At 46.3% G+C, this 22798-nt stretch overlaps 1 long non-coding RNA gene across 1 annotated transcript; it reads left to right on the forward strand.

Moving 5' to 3' along the window:
* Nucleotides 1-7751: 7751 nt before the first annotated feature.
* LOC308576288 lies at nucleotides 7752-9815 on the forward strand. The gene is made up of 2 exons (XR_014003173.1): nucleotides 7752-7785; nucleotides 8053-9815. It is a non-coding gene; the product is annotated as an uncharacterized lncRNA (long non-coding RNA).
* Nucleotides 9816-22798: the final 12983 nt, after the last annotated feature.

Consider the following 22798-nt stretch of genomic DNA (forward strand, 5'->3'; position numbering starts at 1 on the left):
GTTCCAGACGCCATGATTAAGGATCAGGAGACAGGCAGGGAACCCATTACCTCTTCCTGACTTCTTCTAATAACAGAGCTCCAGCTGCTCATTAACTGTTACTGACACATGCCTGTCACAACAGGGAGTTATTGACACATCACCAGCACCTGCTCTCTGGATGCAAGCAAGGTGTGGTGTGTTTTTTTTTAGTTCTGTTAATGGGTTTGGTTATTAGGGAAGGCGTAGATCCCCATAAACGGCGATGATGGTGATATTTAGATAATGGATTAAAGTGACAGGTAAATCAAACAGCTATTACTTATTTTATAGCTTTCGATTGTGTCTTAATTCAGCCGATCTTCATTCCCTACCATGTTCCCATACAAAGGCATAGGGTGATTTCAGCTTCCCAACCGTAGTTTCTTCTCCCTAATTCCACATCAGTTTGAGGTTTTTGTTTTAGAAAGGTCCCCGTGAAGATTCAGCAGAATTTTAGTGCAAATTTATCCTATTATTGTTTATTATTATTATTAGTAGTGGTCATTGTTGTTGTAGTAAAGAGGTGTGTTGCAACAATTTAAAATTCAGAATTAAGCTGCCATAAAACCAGATTGCAGCCACAGGAACTCAATGGGCCCTGAAGATACACATCTCAGGTGTTAATGGCTAATAATAATAATAATAATAATAATAATAATAATAATAATAATAATAATATTTTTTTAATTTATTTATACTCTGCCCTCCGCAGCCAGAGCCAGGCTCAGGGCGGTTAACACCAGTAAAATTACAATAAAAACATAATGGGGGGGGGACCCCAATTTAAAATACAGGTTAAAAATACAATTTAAAATGCAGCCTTATTTTAATAGTAAGGGAAACATAAGGGTCAGACTGAGTCCAAACCAAAGGCCAGGTGGAACAGCTCTGTCTTGTAGGCCCTGTGGAAAGATGTCAAGTCCCGCAGGGCCCTAGTCTCTTGTGACAGAGCGTTCCACCAAGTCGGGGCCAGTACTGAAAAGGCCCTGGCCCTAGTTGAGACCAGCCTAATGTTGTCATTTGTGGACCTTAAGGTCCTCCGCGGGGCAGACCAGGAGAAGCGGTCCCGTAGGTACATGGGTTCTAGGCAGTGTAGGGCTTTAAAGGAGTTGCATCTTCAGCATGACACCCCTCGGCCGGTTAGGGAGTCCCACAACTTAGGGGAAGGCCCTCTCCCCTTGGGCTACCACCACCCTGAGGGAGGTGGAACAAGCCATCTACAGTGCTACTTGACCATAGACCTGCTGTCAGGGGACTGCCATCGGAACAGGGGAGGGAGGCAGGGGGGCCGTTGGGATACAGAGAGCCTCCAAAACTCCTGAGGAGCAGTTCCTCTTCCAGCGGTGGGAAAAGCCACACCTCCAGCGGAGAAGAGAGGGAAGGGGCCAACCAAATGAGGAAAGGGCTCGAGGATGATGCTGAGAGCCCCAGCACCTCACCTGGCCAGGCTGCCCAAGAGGGACGCACACCACTTCCGTCGCCCAGCTTGTGCAGAGGGGTGAAACGCAAGGAGGGGAGGAGGAGACTTGGGGTGCCGAAGTTCTTATGTTGGGGGAGAAGCCAGAAGGGGCCACTCCCGGATTCTGCAAGTGACTGAGACGGACATGAACTTGGTAGATCTGCACTGTAAATAGTTTGCGCAATAAAACCTGTAAAAGACAGTCGGAGTCCTGCCTGGTTACTCACGAGCAACCACCATCAGCATCTGACACCTGCCCTACAGAATTCAGAAAGATGTGAATCATCAAAGGATGGTTATTTTCTGGTTTGCATCTTGACCTCCTGAGGGCTAGGATGAAGTCGTCCCAAAGCTGGTGCACTGCAGAGCTAATGCAATAAATTTGCTGTTATGTCTGTTGTGTTCATGTCTTGCTTGTGGGCTTCCCACTGGGGCCTCTTGTTGGTCACTGTGAGAACTGGACTAGATGGGCCATTGGCCACAAGCTCATCTTACCTTCCTAAATTATAGACTTCTGAGGACCAGGCAGAGTTCATTTGGCATCCTCCATCCCTGATCACATCCATCTCGTCCGGGTTTGGGGAACCTTTGTCCCTCCAGATGTTGCTGAACTAGAACTCCCACCATCCTTGACCATTAGCCATGGGTGCAGGTGGCTAGTGGCAATTACAGTTCAGCAACATCTGGAGGGACAAAGGTTTCCAGAACCTCATGGAGCAGCAGGAGTTTCCCTCTTTCATCACTTGCGTGGCGAGTTCCCGTCTCCCCCCTCAGAAATAAACACACGAGACACAAGAATTCGAGTTAATGGGTCAAATTAGGCCACAACTTTATTGATTACAGGAACTGAGCGGTATTGGCTTAGGCATTGGTCCTAACAACTAACCGGCTTCAGCCCGGTTGCTTGAAGTCCGGTAAGGGTTAACCACCAGTAGGGGGAGTCCTGCTGAGGAACGTCAACTGGGAGCTCCCCCCGGAGTTACCGCTTGGGGGCTTGCCGTGGGCCCAGACCTCCATAGGCTTAGGACAAGGCCACGTCCCCCAGAATCCTTTAACGGACTACCCTTATGTTTGGGAAAAGGTGATGGCGCTTCCCCCTCCTTCATCTGCATAACAATAGAACAATACCCCTACCGATGCCTAACCGCCAATACCGCAAAGTTGTGATGGTTTGCTACGAGGTAGGCGAAAACCAAGTGGCTGGGCCAATCTGCCAACTGGAAAAATTCCTACCAGGCCCCTTGGCGGCGACCAACCGAAGTCCATAGCAACGTCAGAAAGCCTAGCCTAACAGGAGGGAGGGAAGGGAAAACCTGTCTGGCTGCAGCGCGGCAAAGAGGGAGACCCTCGGCCGCGCCAGACCTAAATGCGGCTAGGCCACACACCCCGGGCCAGCCGATTGGCTAGCTCGGGGATGCAACATCCGAGGATTCCCCTGGTATCGTGGGGGCTGAAGCCAGCCCCCGCGAGTGTGGGGGAGGGGCGTGAAGCCCGCAACCCCACCTCCTCCCTAGCTCAGAAGTGGCTTTCCCAACACCTTTTCTTCCTATCTGTATACCCAACATCTCGATGTGTATATTCCTGTCTTCCTATGGCTGCAAACGTATGGATTCCGCCAAGGAAATTGGCCGCAAAGAGGTAGGTGTTGCCTGTCTGCAAGTCGGTGCTGGATGAAGCTTAATTATTTTTTAATAGCTCGTAATGGGACTTTGTGAAATTATGCAGAGGCGGAATTAAAAACAACCAACACCGAGCAAAAGGTCCAGGGGTGGGTGTTTGGGTGGGAGGAAGGGGAATTATAGAAGGGAGGGATCCTGGCAAGATTTGCTCCATGCAGAGGCAATGGCATTTATTGGTTCTTCTTGCAGGAAATGGGTTGCTCAACTCTGACACGCATCAAGTAAAGCAGAAATTGACAAAATAGCTGCATCGCAGGCCAACCTGGAGGTTTCGGCAGCTAACTTTGACCAACCGGCCAGCGCTACAGAAATCTCTGAAGCATTCATTAAAAAGCTACAGGGCACCTTCTTTCTAAAATAACGAGAGCCTAAGAAGAGCCTGCAGGATCAGGCCAGTAGTCCATCTGGTACAGCAGCCTGTTCTCACGATGACCAAGCAGATGCCCAGGTGGAAACCAGGAAGCAGGATTTGAGCCTAAGAGCAGATCTCTCCTCTTCTGGAGTTTCCAGCAACTGGTTGTTGTTGTTGTTGAGTCGTTTAGTCGTGTCCACCTCTTCGTGACCCCCTGGACCAGAGCACGCCAGGCCCTCCTGTCTTCCACTGCCTCCCACAGTTTGGTCAGACTCATGTTTGTAGCTTCGAGAACACTGTCCCAACATCTCGTCCTCTGTCGTCCCCTTCTCCTTGTGCCCTCCATCTTTCCCAACATCAGGGTCTTTTCCAGGGAGTCTTCTCTTCTCATGAGGTGGCCAAAGTCTTGGAGCCTCAGCTTCAGGATCTGTCCTTCCAGTGAGCACTCAGGGCTGATTTCCTTCAGAATGGAGAGGTTGGATCTTCTTGCAGTCCATGGGACTCTCAAGAGTCTCCTCCAGCACCAGAATTCAAAAGCATCAATTCTTTGGCGATCAGCCTTCGTGATGGTCCAGCTCTCACTTCCATACATCAATACTGGGAAAACCAGAGCTTTAACTATACGGACCTTTGTCGGCAAGGTGATGTCTCTGCTTTTTAAGATGCTGTCTAATGCTGTCTCCAGCTGTGGAGGAAGAACATAACCACCCCTTAGTAAACTTGAGTATCTGGAGGTCTTACATCAATGCCACTTTTATTTACATAGTTGATGTATATGGGCCATACCTTATCTAAGTGATGGTGCTTCGCTTGTCCTCTTAAGAACCCTTCTGTGTTGCATTGGGATTTAGCTCTTTCTGAGCATCCAAACTTTCCCTTTCCGTCCAGTCAGAGATGGGGTTTCCAAAACCTGGGAGCCAGAGCAAAACACATGCCAACGTTCTACACATCCGGATAGGCTTGCCTAAACAAACAAACAAACAAAAGTTTTTATCAGGTGCTAAAGAAAGTACAGTGAAAGTGCCTGCCAGACGTCTATAAGCAGGGAGTTCCAAAGCGTGGGTGCTGCCACATTAAAGGATTGATTTTTATTTTTTTTTACAAATGCACGAAGAGTATTGTGTGTCACATGTAATGGTTCCAGTTCCACAAATTGAAGTGGTCTGGAGGGCTTCAATCTTATAGGGTAAGGCAACCAGAGATAGATTAGATTAGATTAGATTAGATTAGATTAGATTAGATGATAGATAGCTAGATGATAGATGATATAGATAGATAAATGATAGCTGGATAGGTAGGTAGATAGGTAGATAGAAATTTGTGAGAAGTGAGGTTACAGGGAACCAGGCAGAGGGCCTTCTCGGTAGTGGCTCCCACCCTGTGGAACACCCTCCCATAAGATGTCAAGGAAATAAACAACTATCTGACTTTTAGGGGACATTTGAAGGCAGCCCTGTTTAGGGAAGTTTTTTATGTTTGATGTTTTTGTTTTGTTTTTAATATTCTGTTAGGAGTTGCCCAGAGTGGCTGGGGTGACATAGCAACAACAACAACCAGTTGTGATTGTAATTTATCTTTAACTATTTTTAATGTTGTATTTCACATTGTGACCTGGGTCTGAGAACCTGTGGTGAAAGGCATTTAACGATGATGGTGGTGACAATAAACACTTGTGTGATTTCCTTTCCTAGCCGCCGATGAACGTGTGAATTGCAGCAATTTCTGTTCTCATTTTTGACACTGTTCTCATCATCTGACACCCCGAGTTACGGACATCTAATTTTAAATTAATTTATTGGGGCTGAAGAGGTATCCTTTCATGGCTCAGGGATTCGAACTTCTCAAACAGATTGCGATGAATTGCTCGGTTGAGGACGTCTTGTGACTTAATCTCCTGGACGGATGATTTCTATGCAATGGCGATGGGTTTGAGAGACAAGTTTGGATGTGACGTTGGTGGGTAGATGGTTGGGTGTCAGGGCAGTCGGATGGATGGCTACTAGGTCAAGGGGTAAGGCCAACAAGTAGGTAAAGAGAAATTATTTCTCCAGATAGTGCATATCTAAACTACCACAAAAGGTAGAAAGGGTCACTAACATGGATGGCTTCAAAGGAGAATTAGACAAATCCATGTAGGATAATAAGCCTATCAAGGGCTTCTAGACATGATGGTCATTTCTTATCTCCACAATTGGAGGCATTATGCTTCTTCTGAACACCAGCTGTTAGGAATCACAGGTGGGGAGAGGTGAGGTTGCACTCAGGTCCTGCTCAAGGGCTTCCCATTAGGGCATCATGTTGACCCACTGAGAGAACAGGACTCTGGGCTAGGTGGGCCTTTGACCAGATCCAGCAGAGCTCTTCTTGGTGGGTTCCTATAATGAAGATAAGTGGAAAATTTTACTTGATCATTTGAGTGTGTTAGTCTAGGACAGGCATGGCCAAACTTGGCCCTCTAGCTGTTTTGGGACTACAACTCCCATCATCCCTAGCTAACAGGACCAGTGGTCAGGGATGATGGGAACTGTAGTCCCAAAACAGCTGGAGGGCCAAGTTTGGCCATGCCTGGTCTAGGGGAAGAGAAGTGACCCAAGGTAGAAGGCCAAGACCAATGTTGCCCCATGAACTAGACCTTTCCAAGTCTGTGGCTCCTACAGTGGGCATGGCAGTGTTCACATAGCTTTATAGTCTCTGGTCATGGTCAATTTAGGAAGGACTCCAGAATGGCATTCCTGGACATTGACTAAAAGCACGGGGAGGATCCATAGCTCAGTAGTAGGGCATCTGCTTTGCATTAAGAAGGTCCCAGGTTTAATCCCCATCATCTCCAGGTAGGTCTGGGAAAGACTCCCTGCCTGCAACCCTGGAGAGCCAAGGCCAGTCAACGTAGACAATTTGAGATAGATAGACCAATGGTCTGATTAAGTAGAAGGCAGCTTCCTATGTAAGTCTGCCCTTAGAAAAGTGTTTCCCAAACTCGGGTCTCCAGCTGCTTTTGGACTACAGTTCCCATCATCCCTGACCACTGGTCTTGCTAGCTAGGAATGCTGGAGACCCAATTATGGGGAAACACTGCCTTAGAATAAGAAGGACTGGGATCTTACTGAGTCCTGGCAAATGTCCATAGCTCAGTGCTTGCTTCACCTGTAGAAGGTCCAAGCTTCAAACTGGCATCTCCAGGTTGGGTTGGGCAGGACAGCCCATCTGAAACCTGGAGAGCCACTGACTGTTATCGTAGGTGATACTGAGTTTCATGGGCCAAGGGTTTGACTCAGTACTTGTCAACTTCCTATCCTTCCAAGGACCATAGTGTTAGAACATCTGCTTTGCATGCAGAAAGTCCCAGTTTCAGTCTCCGGCATCCTCAGGTAGGGTTAGGAATGTCTGGAGAGCTTCTGCCAGTCCGTTTATAGACTGGGAGCTCGGAGGACCAATGGCCTGACTCCGTCTGTTCCAACGTCTGTGCTGGAACACTGAAGTTTTGAAAGAAGTTCATGCAAGGCCCCAAATTTCAATTAAAAAAACAGTTCTGTTGCAAGGAACCCTGTTCCCATTCAGCTATTGTTGGATTGCAACCCTTATCAACACCCCCTGAACATTGGCCATGCTGACTGCTGGCTGTGTTAGAAGCTCAGGTATATAATCTAATCTTCAAATGGCATCTTAATTTTATTGCTATACTGTTTATATTTTAAAGAACAAATCTCAAAGCCGGTTACAACACATTAAAACATCAAACAATCCAGAATGAAACAAATTCAAGCTTCAAGAATTATTTCAGATCCTTCTCCAAGGGACGTTTTGCTTTCCCCCATCGCCAACCTTGTATCCAGGGATCTCCATGCCCGTTGCAAAATGCGCCTGGCGCCTGGCTAATTTCTAACACTGGCTTCTGGGGCTGCTGCAAGTTGGAGTCTAGCAGCATCTGAAGGGCCGCTTATATCCCTCAATTCTAGTCTACTCTGCCAGGTTGTTTTGACTCCAGAAAGGAAGAACGATGCAGAAACCAAAATCAGCAAATACTTACCTTTCTGGAAGCCGATGGGTAGGTCCCATCAAATTAAGATTTTCTATTAAACTTCATGATGCAAGGGAACAATTTTGGGGATTAATGGCTAGAGCAAGGCTGAGTTCTTAATGTCAGGTTTTGGCTTCCCTGGGGCTCCTCGTTTCCGGATCCCGGCTTGGTCGGTATTGTATAAAAGAGTCTGCACTTCTTTGTTCCCTCATTTCCTCCTGGCCTCTCTGTCCATTTGGTCCTCTGAGATTTGGGGGTAAGCAATTAACCTATCTATGCATCTATCTTCTCCTCCATGAATTTATCTAATCTTCTCTTAAAGCAATGCAGGTGGTGGACCCCCACTGCCTGCTGTGGCAGTGAGTTCCACAGTTTAACCATGCTTGTGTGGATGTGACACAAACTTTCTTCTTCTTCTTCTTCTTCTTCTTCTTCTTCTTCTTCTTCTTCTTCTTCTTCTTCTTCTTCTTCTTCTTCCAGCAAATTCCTATAATGTGTCTTTCCCCCCTTCCCTGTCCTGCAGGTAAAGACAATTTCCTTTTCGGACAAGATGTCTCATCAGTGCAAGCAGCCATGCGCGCCGCCCCCATGTTGCGTGAAAGGGACCACTGTCAAGTGCGGAACCGCGTCATGTGGCGCAACCAAGTGCGCCACCGATGTGTGCGCGGCGCCTTGCCAAACCGCCTGCGGCGATGGCATCAAGGCTCCCACTACCAAGTGTGCGGACCCATGCACCAAGTGCGCTGACCCATGCACCAAGTGCGTGGACCCATGCACCAAGTGCGCCTCACCCTGCCAAAGCGTCTGCGGTGGCGTCAAAGCTGCGGCACCCTGCCAGGGCACCGTCTGTGTCACCCCTTGCCAAGGTCAGACCTGCGGCTCTGTCTGTGCCACCCCTTGCCAGGCTCAGACCTGCGTGCCTGTCTGCGCATCACCGTGCCAGGCTCAGACCTGCATCCCTGTCTGCATTCAGCGCTGCCCCTGCGGATGTGGCAAGCTCGTTTTGGTGCCCCAGACCTGTTGCGCAAGTCCCTGCAGCACGGTCTGTGCGGTGCCAGTCCAGGTCCAACCCTGCTGCTCTTCGACCTGCTGCAAGCCGACGTGCTGTTAATGCACTGCGCATGACCATCGGTGTTTGGATTCGGGAACAAGGGAGCAATCGATCCGTGCATGACCCACACCGTGTCGCATATGGTGTGTCCCTTCTCTCAGCTTCAATCTTTCGCTCTATTCCTTCCTGCTTATGACAACACACAGAATTCTGCGCCTTCTCTTGGAAGAGGAAGTATCAATGACACTTGGAGAGAGCGGCTGTGTGAACGGGCTATTGGTGGTGGACCTGGGACTGAGAGCTGAAAGATAAGAAAGGAATTGTCGATGACTCGGCATGCGAAATCCAGATTCTGACATTTTAACTCCAGTTCTTGAAATCTTAAGTGCTTTAGGCTTGCTGGCATCTTTTGATCTCAATGGCTCCTGGACAACAACCAGGTATGAAATCTCCTGTGCGGGTGCCATCTGATTTTACATGCCCCCCTGCATATCAGTTTTCCAAATATAATTAAATCCTATTTGCAGTTGCATGTCAGTCATGAAATGCAAAACACAATTGCGTGTCAGTTCCCAAAGGAAAATGCTAAATGCCGTTGTGTGTAAGGTTTCCCAGATGGCCTCTGCAATTGCATTCCTTCCATGTGATGTTGAAGTAATGGCTGGTTGGTAGATGTTCATGTACGCTACTTGAGCCATCTTTCTTAATTGCTAGCTGCATGGGAACATAAGAACAGAGAAAGCTGTTTTGGACTCTGTCAGATCAGTATTGTCCAGGTTTCAGGCAGGTAGTCTTTCCCAGTCCTTCTGCATGCAAAGGAGATTCTCAGCCTTACCCACAGATGCTGGGGACCGAACCGGATATTTATTTATTTATCTTGCGTGCAAAGAATTTGCCCCTCTGCTGCCAAATGCCATTACACGTCAAATGTCAGATATGGTTAATGATCAGTTGTCGAATTAAACGGGGAAAAAAACAATAACCTGGGATGAAATATCATGGAATGTCAGATGTGCGGACACCAATATGAAACATGATATATGTTGACTGTCGGTCACCACCATTCGGAAAAAGTAATGTCAAGATGAGAATTTCTGGGAGGAAAGTTGATCTTGCTGTGCTTGGAAAGTCAGTTTCACTCTGCTTGGAGTCTTCCCCTTTGCAAAGCAGCTCCCCCAACCCCCCATGTATGTAAAGGTGTATCAAATAAAAAAAATCTATTCTCTGTGGCATTGCATGACTCTCTGGTCTTCCTCCATCTGCCTTAGCAGAGAGATGTCCCGGTAAGTCTCATCAAAAGTCGCCCTTGGCGAAATCTGAAGCAGGGATGAAGGTTTGGCATCGAAGGCAGAACAGGGGGAACTTTGTGGCTCAGGGGCCACACTCCCTTCTGTGAAACCTTCCAGGGACCACATCTTGGGTGGGCAAGGCCAGTGAATTAAAGGGGGTGGAGCAACAAAATGATATTATTACCTTTTGTACAGCAGGCTACTTCCTACACACACACACACATACACACACACTCACAGAAACACCCCTCTCTATGTTCTTCTGGCATTGACTAGATGACTCTTGGAGTCTTTTCCAACTCTACAGTTCTATTGTAATAAACAAAATCTGCCCTTATTCCCTTATGGGGGACACAAAAGCCCTTATAGAGTCCTTTGCAAGTTCTCCATCGATCGGAGAAAATGACAGAGGCCAAGCAGAGAATATTGAGAAGCAAAGCAGCTCGTAAGCCTGATCTTTATTGATCTGTTGCAACAGGGTGCTCCCCTCACACGCAGGAAAGGAGGAGGACCCAGAACAAAGGTGTGCCCCCCCTTATATAGACATTTTAAATTCCCTTCCCTGGAGCTCAGGACCACCCCCCACAAACATCATATCTACATCACAGAAAAGGCGGTCTACAACAGAAATTTGAGTGTGTTGTTGTTTTTCCCGTCTGCCAGGTTATCTGATAATGCCTTATCTGATTGCCTTTCCTGGTAGTCTGCCCATTCCTTTGAGATGGTGATTACCCAATTCCTGAGACAATGGGAAGGTTCCCTCACCCGCTCCCTCCTTGCAGAGAAAACATTTGGTTAGTTTGGGGGTCAAAATGGTTTCAGGGTGGTCTTCCTGTGCTGCTCCAGACTTGTGGTCCCCATATCTATGTACGTTCTAGATTGGTACCTTTATGAACCTTTATTATATATATAAGACCTTAATTTTTTTATTTCAATATGATTCTTCCAACTCTACAATTCTGAGACTCTATTGTTCTCCCTGAACAAGACAAGAAGCGCTATCGGAGTTGAAGGCTGCATTCCAACAAGCCAAAAACATTCAAGTGGGAGCGTGCAAAGCTGGGTTTGCAGAGAGATGTCGTCTAGGACAGAGGGCCTGTTAGAGAAGGCATCCCCAAACTTGGCCCTCTAGATGTCTTGGGACTACAATTCCCATTATCCCTGACCACTGGTCCTGTTAGCTAGGGATGATGGGAGTTGTAGTCCCAAAGCATCTGGAGGACCGAGTTTGGGGATGCCTGTGTTAGAGGAACCCCAAGCCTGAGCTCCCCACCCATCCATGATGTAAAGGATCTGTAGGAAAGATGAGAGGGATTTCAATAAACACAGCTGGCTTTCTCCGGTGGCAATGGATTCCTCACACCCAAAAGGTTACACATAGAATCATATAGGATTGGAAGGGACTGCCCAGGCGTAATCTAGTCCAGATCCCTGCAGTGCAGGAATCACAGCTGAAGAATCCCTGACAGATGACCATCCAACCTCTGTTAAAAACTTCCAAGGGAGTCCATTACACGGCTCTTACCACCAGAAGTTCTTCCAAACGTTTAGTCAGAACTTCCTTTCTTGCAATTTGAATCCATTGGTTTGGGTACCCCTCTGTCCGGAGTGCGTGCAGGAGCCAGGCCCTGGGACCAGTAGGGCTTCGCAGGACTGGGGCCTTCCTAAGTTTGTTCTGGAGAGGCAAGGTGTGGCCGTACAAGTGAGGCCGATTGGTAACTCACAGCACCTGGTGGCAAGAGCTGGGAAGGGATATAAGGTCAGCATTTCCCTTCGGCTCTTTGCCACAGCAACACATTTCCTGCCTTGCTGCGTTTGGCTCCTTGACTCCTTGCTCCCTTGACTCCTTGCTTCTCGACCCTCAGACCCTTGACTTTGTGACTCCTTTCTTCTCAACCCTTGGACCCTTGACCTTGTGACTCCCTGCTTCCTGACCCTCGGACCCCTAGTTTCTGGACTCTCATTCCTGCTTCCACCCCGCCATCTTGCCCCTGGTCCTGACGTCCTCAGCCGGGACTCCGGTCGCCCGTAGACCGGACCGTGACACCCTCTCTGGAGCAGCAGAAAACAAGCTTGCTCCATCTTCCATGACAGACCTTCAGATATTTGAAGATGGTTATCATATCCCTTCTCAGTCTTCTTTTCTCATCCCCATGTCCCTCAACTGTTCCTCATAAGGCTTGGTTCTCAGGCCCTTTATCATCTCAGTCACCTTCCTCTGCACACATTTTAAGGTTGTCAATATCCTTCTTGAACTGTGGTGAACAGAACTGAGCAGAGGACTCCAGGTGAATATGAGATATGGTCCTAACCATTGTTTAAGGGTGTGGCACTTTTCACCCATCCTTCCTCTAATGTGCTCATGACGTTCATTGTTCTCACTCCTAACCCCTCATCCAATTAATCCTCAACAAGTCTTGGAAGGTAGGCTAGGCTCAGAGTATGACCATCTGAAGGTCACCCGGCTGCCTCATGGAAGTGAAGGGATTTGAACTTGAATCTCCTTAGTCCTTGCCCAATACTGTAGCCCTACACCACCGGTGGATTGCACCGGTCAGAATACTGTATAAAAACCTTGCACACCCTCACAGTAACCAGCTTCTTCTGCCCCAACATAGCTTCCCACAAACTTCACAACTGATGACGAGCTTCCTCTGTTTGTCATATTCTTGCCACAGGTGCCATCTACTGGCCAGGTGTCCTCTGTGCAGGACTGCTTTGCCCAAACACGTTCAAGCAGAAATTGGCACCCAGGAGGACTAGGAACTTGAAAGCTGAGGTGTTTCTGGAAGTTGAATGCTAGGACCAATACCATATCCTTCTGCTCATCTGCCTTCCAACATAATTTATGACACAGTCAGTCTTTTATGTTGAGAAGAACATATGTAGAGTCTGCTGGATCAAGCCGGAGGCCCATTGGTCCAGCAAAAAAATAAAATAAACTAAGTTTCTAGCCCTCAAGGTTCTGAATGAAGGGGTGATTTAATGGGAACTTAGGAAGCTACATTATACCCAGTGGCGTAGCGTGGGTTGTCAGCACCTGGGGCAAGGCAAGTAATTTGCGCCCCCTAACCCGTGGATTTGTGCCCTCTAACCCGTGGATTTGCGCCCCCTAACCCTAACCCCCAGATGTTGCGCCCGGTGCAGCCGCCCCCCCCCTGCACTCCCCACGCTACGCCACTGATTATACCAAGTCAGACCACTGGTCCATCAATTTCTATATTGTCTACACTGACCAGCCATGGCTCTCCAGACTTGCAGGCACATGTCTCTTCTAGCCCTAACTAGGGATGGAACCTGGCACCTTCTGCCCACAAATCAGTGTTATGGCCCTTTCCCAAAAGAACATAGGAAGATATCTTATATGGAGTCAGATCATGGGTTCACATGATTCAGTATTTTCTTTTGCAGGCAAAGCAGGTGTCCTACTAAGGCATGGTCCTTCCCTAAAAATGAAATAAGATTCCAGGCCTCATCGTTCTCAACCAAGGGCTGATTTAAACATTGGCTGAGAAAGCTTCCTCATACAGAGTCAGGTGATGGGTCCATGTAGCTCACCACTGTCACTATCAAGACCTCTGGTCCGTCCAGTTCTGTATTGTCAAAGCTGACCAGCAGAACCTCTTCAGGGTTTCAGATGAGGGACATTCCCAGCCCTACCTGAAGATGCCAGGGATTCAACCTGGGGCCTTCTGCACTCAAAGCAGGTATTCTACCTCTGAGCTCCAGACCTTCCCAGGCGTGGATTCACAACCTGATCATTTGAACGAGGACACGTCCTTCTCCAGCTCATCTTAGGCCAAATAATTATAGTTCCTCTGACTTTTTATGGACGGAAAATGAGGACACCATCCTAATAGCCACTCTGCTGTCACACTTGCCCCACTGTAGAGTCCTTAAGGGCTCTTCTCCAGCTTAATAACACCTTCGCATGAGGCAGACGGAGAAGGAACATATAATTCTGTGTTATTTTTCCATGCGGCTCAATTTTAGTTTTCCTGGCTGAGTGTTAAACCTACATTCCTCACTCGCTCTTCTGCATCTTCTCTCTCTCTCTCTCTCTCTCTCTCTCTCTCTCTCTCTCTCTCTCTGTCTCTGGTTCCCCTGCCGCCCTTTAAATACAAGATGCTCTGGACCATCACAATGCATGGAGCTTAATCATCTGTTGTGCTTAAAAGCCAGAGGCCCAGAATAGAAAACCCCAAAGGGCTTCATCATCTGTGGGGTATCAGCATTACTGCCTGTGGATTGTGAAACAACACCTGGACATTGTGGATTCCAGAGCAGAAACCATAAGCAAACTCTAGATTCAGTTTCAAGCCACCGGAGGGGGGGGGGGCTAGCTGTCAACTTTTCCCTTTTCTTGCGAGGAATCCTATTCGGAATAAGGGAATTTCCCTTTTTCAAAAAGGGAAACGTTGACAGCTATGCAGGGGGGTTTGACTTGACGTACTTAGCAGGCAAGATTTCACCAAATCTGAATGTTGCATGTTTTTGTTTAAGGGCTCATGTAGATTTCCATGAATGCTGTGATCTGTAAGCACAGATCCGTGCTTTCCAGACATGAGTCTGGAGTGATTTTATTTTGTCCCACCATTTCCCCTGGGAAAATCTGCTGTTTACTGCTGAGTGAGAGCAAGGATCCACCTGCAGAGAACCTGATTGTCGTTTGTTTTGATTCAGATGTAGCCCAGCTGTCAACTTTTCCCTTTTCTTGCGAGGAATCCTATTTGGTATAAGGGAATTTCCCTTTAAAAAAGGGAAACGTTGACAGCCATGAAGACAGCAGGTCGCTTTTCGTGTAAATACAAGAGCAACATAGAACTACAGTAAGAGCAAACACCCTTCTAAGATGGTGGCCTCTCCTTCCTTGGAGGTTTTTTTTAAAAAAATTATATTTTTATTGGTTTACAAATACAAAAAAAGAAAACAAAGTTGTACATTCAAACTTCTTAATTACCTCTTAATTCCATTTTTTTGACTTCCCTCAATTTGTCTGAACTTCCTTCATTTTATAACTTTTAACACAATCCTACTTATTGTTATTTATTCTGGTAGCTTCAATTTCATTGTTTATACTTATTATTAGATTTTCACATCACAGAGCTTCCTTAAAACTTACAAACGTAATCTGGTTATCACTTAGTTTTTGCAAATATTGAATAAACTTCTCCCAATCTTCTGTAAATCTTTGATCTCGTCGATTCCGAATCCTTCCTGTCATTCTGTCCAATTCTGCATAGTCCATCATTTTGGCTCTCCAATCTTCTATCGTAGGCAGCTCCTCTTGTTTCCATTTCTGGGCCATCAATATTCTTGCTGCAGTCACTGCGTATAAAAATAACTTCTTCTCTTTCTTGTTTATCTCATTCCCTGTAATACCTAGTAAAAACGCTTCTGGTTTCTTAGTAAATGTATATTCCAACATTTTCTTCAATTCATTATAAATCATTTCCCAGAAGCATTTTACCTTCTTACACTCCCACCACATATGAAAGAAAGTGCCTTCCTTTTCTTTACATTTCCAACATTTGTTACTTATCTTATACATTTTTGCTAACTTTACGGGGGTTATATACCATCGATACATCATCTTCATAACATTTTCTTTTATAGCAGTACATGCAGTGAATCTTAAACCATCTTTCCAAAGTCTTTCCCATTCCTCCATTTGTATATTATGTCCTATATCTTTGGCCCAATCAATCATCACAGATTTTACCTCCTCATCCTTCGTATACCATTCCAGCAATATCATATACATTTTTGCTAAGATCTTACAGTCATTATTTAATATGGCAGTCTGAAATTTGGATTCTTTATCAGAAAAGCCCATTTCATTTAAATCTTTTCTGAACATCTCATTAATTTGAAAAAAATGCAGCCAGTCATTCACATGATTCTTGTCTTCTTCAAATGGACTCATTTTCCATTTCCCTTCACTTTTACATATTAATTTCTCATATGTTACCCAACCCCCTGTCATATTGACTTTCTTCATGCTCATCGCTTCCAGCGGTGATAATCAGTAAGGTGTTTTTTGTTCCAACAGATTTTTGTATCTTTCCCATACTTCAATCAAGGACCTTCTTATAATATGATTTTCAAAACCTTTGTGGATCCGTTTCTTATCGTACCACAAGTACGCGTGCCACCCAAATCTATTATCAAAACCTTCTAAGTCTAACACATCCGTATCTTGTAATTTTATCCATTCCTTTAACCAACAGAGGCAAGATGCTTCATAATATAATTTCAGGTCTGGCAGGGCAAAGCCTCCTCTTTCTTTTGCATCTGTTAAAATCTTAAATTTTATCCTCGGCTTCTTACCCTGCCAGATATACCTTGAAATTTCTCTTTGCCAGTTTTTAAAAATTGCTGCCCCCTTGATTACTGGAACTGTTTGGAATAGAAATAACATCTTTGGTAGCACATTCATTTTTATCGTTGTAATTCTTCCCCAGAAGGAAAGTTTCATTCTTCCCCATACCTCAAGGTCCCTTTTAATCTTATTGCATGTTGGAACATAATTGTTCTGAAACAAGTCAGTACTCCTGGGGGTTAACCAAACCCCTAAATATTTTACTTTCTTAACCACTTCTATCTCAGTTTGCTGCTGTAATCTATTAACTAACTCCTGATCAATATTTTTAGTAATTGCTTTAGTTTTTTCCTTATTCAACATAAATCCTGCCAATTGTCCAAACTTTTCAATTTCTTTCAATACTTCCGATACTGTATTCATAGGATCTTCCAAGGTTAATACCAAATCATCTGCGAAAGCTTTAACCTTATATTCTTTTCTGCCCACCTTTACCCCTTTAATTTGCTCATTACTCCTGATTGCCCTTAAAAACACTTCTAAGACTGCGATGAACAACGATGGTGATAAAAGACATCCCTGTCTTGTGCCCTTGGTTATCTTTACCTTCCTTGGAGGTTTTTAAAGAGAGTTTGGATGGCTGTCTGTCAGGGGTTCTTCATCTGCGACTCCTGCATTGCAGGAGGTTGGACTGGATGACCATCAGGGTCCTTTCCAACTCGAGAGTTTTATGTTTCCAATTTGGGCAGGACAAAACATAAAACTCCCATTCAAATCTGCTTGATACCACTTGGAACAGTCATGGTTTTCCCCAAAGAGTCCTGAGTCCTGTGGTTTGGAAAGGATGCTGAGAGTAGTTAGGAGGCCTTATATCATCATCATAGAATTGTAGAAGATGCCCCAAGGATCATCTGGTCCAACCCTCTGCAATGGAGGAATCCTGCCCACAGCTTTCCCTGGGTGGCCTCGAACCACCAACCTTCTGGTTAACAGCTAGAAACACTGACCCATTGTGCTACCTCACAGAGCTGCGGTTTCCAGAGTTCCCTGGGAAGACAGAATGATTGTTAAACCACTCTGTATTCAGCTAGATAAGCTAGATAATTTATTACGGTCAAAGACCAGCTCACATAACATAACACAATAAAAACAGTGTTCATAAAGATGAAATATACAATCGGAGCCAATTGCAGCAATAGTTCATGAGCTGAAATTGAGATATATACATACACCAGTACAACTGAGATTTGGGCTACCATAAAAAATTGACCCTGAGGCACCCCAAAGGGCCACTTCAGCATTTCCCTAGTAAGCTATTTTATTCTAGAGGATGATCTGTGCCTACAAATCTGGGTGCAGAATCCGGCTACCAGCCAGGTCAGAGTGTATTTGTAGCTCTGGGATGAAAATTGGGGTCTCCTAAAAACGCGCAGCACCCTTAATTAATTGCAGCTCCTAGAATTCTCTGGGGGAATCCATGACTGTTCCAAGTGGTGTCGTAGTGCTTTCGATGCATGGTGTGAATGTGGTCTAGTTTTTATTAACTCATTCATAAGTTAATTATATATACAATGGTACCTCGGTTCTCGAACGTAATCCATTCTGGAAGACCATTCGACTTCCGAAACATTTGAAGACCAAGGAACAAAGGGCTGGCTGCACATTCAATTGAGAAAAATTCTGAAAAACACACAGCGGAAGCCGTTCGACTTCTGAGGCCCGCTCATTGCTTCCAGGTTTTCGGCGTTCGAAAACTGAAACATTCGGCTTTCGATAAGCTCAAAAACCAAGGTAACACTGTTATGTGTATATCATAGATATACACAAATACACACACATTACAAAGTATCTTTTGATAATATACTAAAACAGCTACTTAGAAATGAGAAAAGGAGACAGCTAAAAAAAAAAAGAGAAAGGGAGAGAAAAGAAAAACCACAGAAAAGAATAAAGGACTTTCGGCTCTCTGTGCTGCAGCTACATATAATATTCATTCCTTAGGAGCCAACCATTCTATCTTGTATAAACCAGTATTCTTTCAATCGTCAAACTCAAAAGTAACACACCCACTTTTTTGCAATCAGATTTCCTCAATATAATGCCTCTTGTATGCTGCAGAAATAATTCCCAAGCATGGTTCATTACATGATTTCATGCGAAGAAGGCACTGATAAAGGTAAAGGGACCCCTGACCATTAGGTCCAGTCGTGGCCGACTCTGGGGTTGCGGCGCTCATCTCACTTTACTTGCTGAGGGAGCCGGCGTACAGCTTCTGGGTCATGTGGCCAGCAGGACTAAGCCACTTCTGGCAAACCAGAGCAGCGCACGGAAATGCCGTTTACCTTTCCGCCAGAAAGGTATTACCTATTTATCTACTTGCACATTGACGTGCTTGTGAACTGCTAGGTGGACAGGAGCAGGGACCGAGCAACGGGAGCTCACCCCGTCGCGGGGATTCGAACCGCCGACCTTCCGATCGGCAAGTCCTAGGCTCTGTGGTTTAACCCACAGTGCCACCCACATCCCAAGGCACTGATAGTCATGTTCAAATTTCCATTTTGCATAGCATAGTTTACTTGTAGCACCCCAACCTCATGGGGGCTGTGCATTTTCAAAACCAGGGCAAGAGGGAAACGACTTTTTGTGATCATCACCATCCCTGCAGGTGTTGGGTTGCATTACAATATCTCCGTGGCACAGCGGAGCAGGTCTCTGAGGTACTTCCAAAGGCATGTGCCCAAGCATATAGGTTAATATTTTCCACTCAATAATTCCTAGGAATCATTTGTGACCTTGTTGGCAGTGGAGTCACCGGCTTGGTTTTCTTGCACAACCAATGGGTCATTTCTTTTTTTAGGAGCCTTGGGAAGCATATAAAAGTTCTCGTTTCCCTTGGCTCCAGACCACACTTCACTGTATTCCTCCTTCGGTCCTGTTGGGTGCATTGGTAAGTAATTTTCATCATCCTGGGCTTGCTGCTTCCTTCCTTCCTTCTGAAGATGCTACTAAGCTATCTGTGTCTGAAGATGTCCTGCGTCTGACGGGGTAGGGCCATAGCTCACTTGTAGAGCACTTGCCTTCATGCAGAGGGTGCTGGGACCAGAACTCAACATCTCCAGATAGGGATGGGAACCATGAGGACTAGGATCTTGTCTTCTTCTGGAAGAAGGGCCACAGCTCAGCAGTACAAACCCTCCAGCACTGCTCAGATGAAAACTGGGACATCTTCTACATCAGTGCCCGACACCACATGCCTCCTTTTCTGGGACGCAGACCAGTGGCTGAACAAAGCAAGCAGAGCCAAGAGACCATAGCAGATGCTCTTCAGCACCCATGACCCCTCAGCACCCATTGCAGTCGTGGTGGTGGTCTCATAGACCTCCACCTCCATCGTTCTGCATGGGCACTGAGGTCCAGTGCCGAGGGCCTTCTGGCGGTTCCCTCGCTGCGAGAAGCCAAGTTACAGGGAACCAGGCAGAGGGCCTTCTCGGTGGTGGCACCCGCCCTGTGGAACGGCCTCCCACCAGATGTCAAAGAGAAAAATAACTATCAAACTTTTAGAAGACATCTGAAGGCAGCCCTTTTTAGGGAAGCCTTTAACGTTTAATAGGTTATTGTATTTTAGTGTTTTGTTGGAAGCCGCCCAGAGTGGCTGGGGAAACCCAGCCAGATGGGCAGGGTATAAATAATAAACTATTATATTATTATATTATATAGACAGGCCCCGTTCCTTAGCTCCCCCACCCAACTTTCCTTCTTCATGGGAGACCCATCAACTGAGGGGTGGAGAAACAGTGAAACATTCTCTGAGGGGCATTCAAGTGACCGGGATCTTCATGAAAGCAGGAAGTGGCGCCATATTGAGTGGTGGGAGGGAAGAAAGAGGGAGGCATTGTTCTAAGAAACGTGTTAGATGCATGGATGTGAATTTTCAGTAACAGGTTGAAAGGCTGTACAGAAGGGAAGGCCCTTTGGGAATTTGGGACTCTATATGAAAAAGTGAGAAGCTGTTATGGTAGACCCTATTTTCCAGGGACATCCCTGATTTAGAGAAGCCGTCCCGGTTTCTGATTTGATCCTGGAATGTCCCATTTTTCCTTAGGATGTCCCTATTTTCACTGGAGAAATGTTGGAGGGTATGGAGTTATCCGACCCCAAGGTATCTCAAGGCAATCCTGCCCAGTGGTACTTTGGTAGTCGAACACCTTAGTTGTCGAGCAAATTGGCTGCCAAACATCACAAACCCGGAAGTGAGTTTTCCGGTTTGCGAACGTTTTTTGAAAGCCAAACGTCTGATGTGGCTTCTGTGGCTTCCGATTGGCTGCAGGAAGCTCATTCAAGATCTGCTAGGAGGTTTTTGCTATCACAGTAATTCTTTAGATATTCCTTAAATATAATCCATTCTTGGTTTACTTTTTGCGTTGAATGTCCTCTTACAGTCATTTTTGCCGTTTGCAGATATTCTAACAATTGAACTTGGCATTCTGATTTTGTAGGTATAGTTTCGTTCTTCCAACACGTTGCAATTAGAATTCTAGCTGCGGATGTTGCATACATAAAGAGTGATCTTCTTTCTTTTTTTAATTTCAATTGACAATATCCCTAATAAGAAGGCTTCTGGTCGTTTTGTGAATGGGATTTTTAACATCTCTTTTATGTATTTCATCCCCAAACTTCCTGGTTTTTCCACATTCCCACCACATGTGCATGTCTTTCTGTTGTCTTCTAGGGTTCAGCTTCCAGGTGCAGCAAAAATATGTCTTGCCATCAGCATCAGTGCAAGCAGGCTTGCCTGCCACCTCCATGTGTGAAGTCGTGTCAACCATGCGCACCTCAGCAGTGTGTGAAGACTTGCTGCCCGCCGTGTGGCCCTAAATGTGGCCCGGCCTGTGGGTCAGGCTGTGGCCCCAAATGTGCTCCGGCCTGTGGGTCAGGCTGTGGCCCCAAATGTGCTCCAGCCTGTGGGTCAGGCTGTGGCCCCAAATGTGCTCCGGCTTGTGGGTCAGGCTGTGGCCCCAAATGTGCTCCAGCCTGTGGGTCAGGCTGTGGCCCCAAATGTGCCCCGGCCTGTGCTCCAGCTTGTGCACCCCCCTGCGCCCCCCAGTGCGTGAAGAAGTGTGCCACCAAATGCGTGGAGCCCTGCACCCCTAAGTGTAAATAACCAACGAGACGCTGGCATCGCCTGAAAAGCACAAAAGGCTTTTGTGACAAGGGCGAACGGCTGGCAGGCCAGGCGCTGGGGACTGTGAAGCTTCATCAAATTTAGTCAGCAATGTAACCCAACTTCGACGGCTAGTGAAAGCCGAGTTCTGCAACATGAATAAAAACATGTCAAATTAAGCTGATTTGTGTGGTGTTTCTTGCACAGGATATACAGTATTTTTCAATCCATAAGACACACTTTTTTTCTTCCTAAAAAGTAAGGGGAAATGTCTTATGGAGCGAATGTGTGGTCCCTGGAGCCGAATTGCCCAGGGTCTAAAAGCAGATCATGCTTTTTTTTTTGAAAGAGGGAAGGGGGTGTTGAAAGGAAGCAGCTGATCGGGCAAGCGATCAGGAGGGAGATAAGGGATGCTACAGATAAAGGAGGCTGCCTGGGAGGGGGGAGGTAAAGACAGCAGACTTGCAAAGGGGGGAAACAGGAAGACTAAAGCAATAAGGAGAGAAATTAGAAGAAAAGAAGGAACAAAAAACTGCTCCAGTGGAGGAAAAGACACTAAGGCAAACAAGAGGGAAGGGAGTGTTGAAAGGAAACAGCTGATCGGTGGGATCGGAAGAGAGATAAGGGACGCTAGCGGAGGGGGGAGGTAAAAGCCCATGGATCCTCAGGATTTTTACATTGGGTCACCCCAAATTCACCTCAAATTCACCATCAGATCACATAGTATGTCCATGGCTACATCCTGCACCAAAAAAAAATCACGCATCCACTGTTTCCTGGGGCTGCAATGGTGCAAAAATGTGGTTACAAAGCACGGATCCACATGGGTCCTCAGGAATTTTACATTGGGTCAGCCCAAATTCACCATCAGATCACATGTCTGTGGCTACAGCATGAGCCACAAAAACCATACATCCGCTGTTGCGCTCAGAATATTTTTTTTCTTGTTTTCCTCCTCTAAAAACCAGGTGCGTCTTATGGAGCGAAAAATACATTTTCACCTGCTTTTCACTCCCCTCCCCTTTTCTGGTAGTTACAACTATGCGCAGGACCTGGGATAGGCAACCTAAGGCCCATGGGCCACAAGCGGCCCACAGGGTCATTTAACCAGCCCACGAGCCGCCCCCGAACCGAGCCACCTGCTCACTGAGTCCCCACGCACTGTGCTAAATTGGCACAGCGCAGCATGGGGACTTGCTTCCGCAGCGCTGAAAATCGCATCTGCGCGTGGGGACCAAAAATCACATCTACACAGTTGCCGGAAATTGCAGGGTGTGTGTGTGTGAGAGAGAGCTCACATGCATGCGCAATCCAGCCCACAGAGGGATCTCTGCTGGAGTGGACCGGCCTAGGTGAGGTAAACCTTGCTGACCCCTGCTCAGGACTATTGGTATTTGAGCACTGATATTAAATACACTTCTGGAGATAACGCAAATTTAACACTCA

Source organism: Podarcis bocagei (genome assembly GCF_964188305.1).
Source record: "Podarcis bocagei genome assembly, chromosome: 16".
Lineage (NCBI taxonomy): Eukaryota > Metazoa > Chordata > Lepidosauria > Squamata > Lacertidae > Podarcis > Podarcis bocagei.